The sequence below is a fragment of the Triticum dicoccoides genome, chromosome 3B (assembly GCF_002162155.2).
Source record: "Triticum dicoccoides isolate Atlit2015 ecotype Zavitan chromosome 3B, WEW_v2.0, whole genome shotgun sequence".
Taxonomy (NCBI): Eukaryota; Viridiplantae; Streptophyta; class Magnoliopsida; order Poales; family Poaceae; genus Triticum; species Triticum dicoccoides.
Window position 1 is genome coordinate 20806556 of NC_041385.1, and position 6177 is coordinate 20812732.

The following is a 6177-nucleotide window of genomic DNA, read 5'->3' on the forward strand; positions in this document are numbered from 1 at the left end:
GTTTTTTGTTTTTTTTCTTTCGCGAGAGGCACGGTTTTGCTTCCGCCAGAGGCACGGTTGTGCTTTCGCGAGAGGCACGGGCGTGCCTCTTTCGGAAAAGAAAAAAACGCATTTTCTTTTTTTTTCTTCTTTCGCGAGAGGCACGGTTTTGCATCCGTCAGAGGCACGGTTGTGCTTTCGCGAGAGGCATGGGCGTGCCTCTTTCGGAAAGGGAAAAAAAATATGTTTTCTGTTTTTTTTCTTTCGCGAGTGGCACGGTTTTGCTTCCGCCAGAGGCACGGTTCTGCTTTCGCGAGAGGCACGTGATGGGGTTATGTACCTAGGGTAGGGTCATGGACCTGATCCAAGTAACTTACCCAAGGACATCCTTAGAAGAGGTCGCCTTCCAGTCGACCAACGAAGACTCACTCGACTGGCCTGAAGGACTCGACCACGAAGACTCACTCGACCACCAGGAGGTCAAGAGGCACTCTGCACTGCAACGGCCTGTAATTAAGTAGCCTTTATGATAGTAAAGACACTTTATGTGGGGCGTTACCAGTAACGCCCCAGACTTAACTCACCTTAAACCCTCTCCTACGTGGGCTGGCTGGGGTCCTGGCGCACTCTATATAAGCCACCCCCCTCCACAGGCAGAAGGGTTCGGCACCTTGTAACTCATATACTCATAATCCACTCGACCGCCTCCGGGCTCCGAGACGTAGGGCTGTTACTTCCTCCGAGAAGGGCCTGAACTCGTACATCCCTTGTGTTTACAACCTCTCCATAGCTAGGACCTTGCCTCTCCATACCTACCCCCACTCTACTGTCAGGCTTAGAACCACGACAGTTGGCGCCCACCGTGGGGCAGGTGTTTTAGCGATTTTTGTGGAGAAGTTGCGATTCTTCCGAGTACTTTCATCATGGTGTCTGCTGGAGTTTTGGTCGGGGGTCAAGAGATCCGTCTCGGCACTCTCACCTTCATCGCCGACGACTCCGCGTGGCTCCATGAGGCTCCGCTCGACGTTGATGCGCTCCCCGTCCGCGGTGCGACGCATTTTCGTGCATATGTCCGCGGCGTTCTGCTGCGGCAACCGTCGACCCAGTATCGGTCGGCTCCTCCATCGTCCACCCTCCCGGTATCCCGCCAGCGCAAGCGCTCGGGCCGGTCGAGGCTTCAGCGATGGGTGAGGCACGCGGTGGCTCGCCAATCGGCCACCACCCAAGTTGCGGCAATCGAACCCGACGAATCTCTCTGCGGCTTGTTCGATCTGTCGACTGGCTCCGTAGAGACTGCATCCGAGTGCGGTAGCAGTGATCCAGCGGCGGAAATCTTGATGGTCGACGGGCCCCACAGTCCCCCTGGCTTCGCCCGTGGTGGTGGAGCAGGCGACGGCGGCGACCCTACACGAGGCTACGAAGAGTACCAGCCCGAGCCACTCGACTCTCTGCAAAGAGAGGAACTTTGCCGCAGGAACGAGGATCCCCTGCGTATTCCCATCGCAGGAGAAACCCCCGAGGCTCGTGCCTTGGAGGAGGCGCGTCTGGCCAATTTGGCCGAGCGCACTCGACTGGAGAACCTTCAGCGAGCACTCGACGAGCACGCGCGGCAACGAGTTCCCGACAACAGTCGATGTCGACTCTTCCCGCCGACTCAGGTATATCGAACCCCAATTCAGAATTTAGCAGCTGCGACCCGTATAGCAGAGTCCATCCAGCCTTCACAGTCGGAAGCTGGCAGAGGTTTGCTGCAGATCAGGGATCTGCTCCGGGCAGCAGGAGATCAGAATTCAGCCGTGTCTCAGTCGCGCAACAGAATTCACAGTCGATCCGTCACTGTGAATACGGTTCAGTCGGCTCACAGCCCCAGATCGCCTCCGCGGCGTGAAGGGCGCGAGAATCGGCGAGATCAATATGGCGACAGACTCGACCGAGATGATAGGCGTCGAGTGCCCAATTCCCCTCCGAGGGGTGGGTCTTACTCTCCTCGGCAGCCAGATGATAGGCGTCAGTACAGTACAGGGCGAAGGGTTCCAGTCGACCCCAGAGAACCAGGCTTCGATGCGCGATCCATTGTCGTGCAAGGTTTGGTCGACCGGAACAGAGCCCATCGGGGCGGACTCGACAGAGATGCACCCACAAGCAGTCGAGTGCATGTTTCTGGTCCCGAATGTTTCAGCAGAGCTATCAGGGCCGCAGTTATCCCTCCCAATTTCAGGTTGGCAACAGGAGTCGGCAAGTTCACTGGTGAGTCTAAGCCTGAAACTTGGCTTGAAGACTACCGAGTGGCAGTTCAGATTGGTGGTGGGAACGACGAGGTGGCCATGAAGCACTTGCCCCTCATGCTGGAAGGTTCTGCCAGGGCATGGTTGACTCAACTACCTCCTAGCAGCATTTACACTTGGGAAGATTTGTCCCGAGTGTTCATCAGAACGTTCGAAGGAACTTGCAAGCGACCAGCTGGATTGACAGAGTTGCAAGTCTGCGTGCAGAAGGCTAATGAGACTCTCAGAGAGTATATTCAGAGGTGGATCACTTTGCACCACACTGTGGAGAATGTGTCTGATCATCAGGTAGTCTGCGCCTTCAAAGATGGTGTCAAGAACAGAGAACTGAGTTTGAAGTTTGGTCGAACCGGTGACATGACCTTGAGTCGGATGATGGAGATTGCTACCAAGTACGCCAACGGCGAAGAAGAAGACCGACTCCGAAGCGGCAAGCACAAGCCGAGTCAGTCGGAAAAAGGAAACACCAGTCGGAAACAGAAGCGGAAGGCTGAACCGGCAGCTCCTGGAGAGGCTCTGGCTGTGACTCAAGGAATGTTTAAGGGGAAGCCAAAAGGATCCTGGAACCCCAAGAAGGTATAGGATAAAGAAGGGAACGACGTGATGGATATGCCATGTCACATTCACACGAAGAAAGACGAGGAGGGGAATATCATTTACCCGAAGCACACCACTCGCCAATGTCGACTCCTGATCCAGCAGTTTCAAGGAAAACAGTCTAAGGACAAGGAGAAGGAGTCGGACAAGGCCGAAGACAAGGAGGACAGTGAGGAAGGATATCTGCATATCAACTCCACTCTGATGATCTTTGCAGATGTGGAAAGCAGGAGTCGACTGAAGGTCATTAACCGAGAGGTGAACATGGTTGCCCCAGCGAAAGCAAATTATCTGAAATGGTCTCAAACACCCATCACATTCGACCAATCTGATCACCCGACTCATATTGCCACCCCTGGGAGGCAAGCTTTGGTGGTCGATCCAGTTGTCGAAGGCACTCGACTGACAAAGGTGTTGATGGATGGTGGAAGCGGGCTGAATTTGTTATATGCAGACACGCTGAAAGGAATGGGCATTCCGATGTCCCGACTGAGCACTAGTAACATGAGCTTTCATGGGGTTATTTCAGGAAAGAAAGCCGAGTCACTCGGCCAAATAGCCCTGGACGTGGTGTTTGGTGATTCGAAACATTTTCGCAAAGAAAAGTTGACGTTTGAGGTCGTGGATTTTCAGAGTGCATATCATGCCATTTTGGGGAGACCAGCTTACGCACGGTTCATGGCTCGACCATGTTACGTGTACCTCAAATTGAAGATGCCCGGCCCCAAAGGAGTGATCACTGTCACCGGTGATAGGAAAAAGGCAGAAGAGTGCTTCCAGAAGGGCTCCAAGATTGCTGATTCCCAGGTGACAGCGGTCGAGTTCGAGGAATACAAGCAAAACGCAGATCCGAGTGACTTGCTGCGATCAAAGAAACCCGCCACAGAGTCTGCATTCCAGTCGTCCGGTGAGACGAAGCCTGTTCACATTCACCCGACCGACCCTGATGCAGCTCCGACCCGCATCTCCACAACACTCGACCCAAAATAGGAAGAAGCGCTCATCCAGTTCCTCCGTGAGAACTGGGAAATTTTTGCATGGAAGCCCGCTGACATGCCAGGTGTTCCCAGGGGATTGGCTGAGCATCGCCTAAGAGTCGACTCATCTGCAAAACCAGTCAAAGAGCATCTTCGGCGGTCCGCCGTCCAGAAGAGAAAGGCCATTGGTGAAGAAGTGGCTCGACTGTTGGCGGCAGGATTTATCCGAGAGATATACCACTCCGAGTGGCTCGCTAATGTCGTCATGGTTCCTAAGAAGGACAAGTCGCTCCGAATGTGCATTGATTTCAAGCACATCAACCGGGCCTGCCCGAAAGATCATTTTCCTCTCCCTCGCATAGATCAAATTGTTGACTCGACCGCGGGATGCGAGAGGCTATCTTTTTTAGATGCCTACTCCGGGTACCACCAGATCCGTCTGTACGGACCCGACGAGGTAAAAACAGCTTTCATCACTCCATTCGGGTGCTTCTGTTATATCACCATGCCATTCGGCCTCAAGAATGCCGGAGCCACATTTATGCGAATGATTCAGAAGTGTCTACTCACTCAAATCAGTCGGAATGTGGAAGCATATATGGATGATATTGTTGTCAAATCACGAAAAGGTTCCGACCTGCTCGCTGATCTCGCCGAAACATTTGCCAACCTCAGAAGATATGATATCAAGCTCAATCCATCAAAGTGCACATTTGGAGTTCCTGGTGGCAAGTTACTCGGTTTTCTCGTTTCCGAACGGGGAATCGACGCTAACCCAGAAAAGATTGGCACTATTCTCCGAATGAAACGCCCTGTGCGAGTGCACGATGTCCAGAAGCTTACTGGATGCTTGGCCGCATTAAGTCGATTCATCTCACGACTCGGTGAAAAGGCATTGCCTCTTTACCGACTGATGAAGAAGACAGACAAGTTCGAGTGGACTCCAGAAGCTGATGCAGTGTTTGCCGAGCTCAAAACTCTGCTCTCCACCCAGCCGGTGCTTGCTGCTCCAATCAGCAAAGAGCCTCTGTTGCTCTATATCGCAGCCACAAGACAAGTCGTCAGTACTGTGCTAACGGTCGAGCGGGAAGAAGAAGGAAAAGCTCTCAAAGTTCAGCGCCCAGTGTATTATTTGTCTGAAGTCTTGACTCCATCCAAGCAGAGATATCCTCATTATCAGAAGCTTGTGTATGGAATATACATGACCACAAAGAAGGTTGCTCATTATTTCTTTGATCATTCCATCACAGTCGTCAGCGACGCTCCACTATCAGAGATTTTGCACAACAGAGATGCAACTGGTCGAGTGGCCAAATGGGCGATTGAACTTCTTCCCCTTGATATCAAGTTTGAGGCAAAGAAAGCCATTAAGTCCCAGGCAATAGCAGATTTCCTCGCCGAGTGGATTGAACAGCAGCAGCCGACTGAAGTTCACTCGGAGCATTGGACCATGTTTTTTGATGGTTCTAAGATGTTGAATGGTTCCGGTGCTGGGGTTGTCCTGGTTTCCCCCAGAGGAGATAAGCTCAGATATGTGCTCCAGATTCACTTTGATTCCTCCAACAATGAGGCAGAATATGAGGCCCTCTTATATGGGTTGCGCATGGCCATTTCACTCGGCGTCCGTCGCCTGATGGTCTATGGCGACTCGGATTTAGTGGTCAATCAGGTGATGAAAGAGTGGGACGTGAGAAGCCCAGCCATGACTGGATACTGCAGTGCAGTGAGGAAGCTGGAAAAGAAGTTCGAGGGGTTGGAGCTCCATCATATACCCCGACTGAAAAATCAAGCGGCTGATGATCTAGCAAAGATAGGTTCCAAGAGAGAAGCCATTCCGAGTGGGGTGTTCTTGGAGCATATACACACTCCGTCAGTCAAGGAAGATCCTTTCACCGAAGAAACTCCACAGCCCAAGAGTGCCACAGATCCGACTGAAGTTGAAGTCCCAGCGGTGGTCGACTTGATCATGGAGGTTTTGGTGGTCATTCCCGACTGGACAGTTCCGTATGTCGCATATATCCTGAGAAAAGAGCTTCCGGAGGATGAGGAAGAGGCTCGACAAATCGTCCGTCGATCTAAGGCCTTTACCGTAATCAAAGGACAATTATACAGAGAAAGCGCGACTGGAGTTGGTCAGAAGTGCATAACACCGGAAGAAGGTCGACTCATCCTCAATGATATTCACTCGGGGACCTGTGGTCATCATGCGTCCTCTCGGACCATCGTGGCCAAAGCATACCGAGCCGGATTTTACTGGCCAAAGGCGAATGAGATGGCAAAAGAGATAGTGGATAAGTGCGAGGGATGTCAGTTCTACTCGAATATGTCGCACAAGCCTG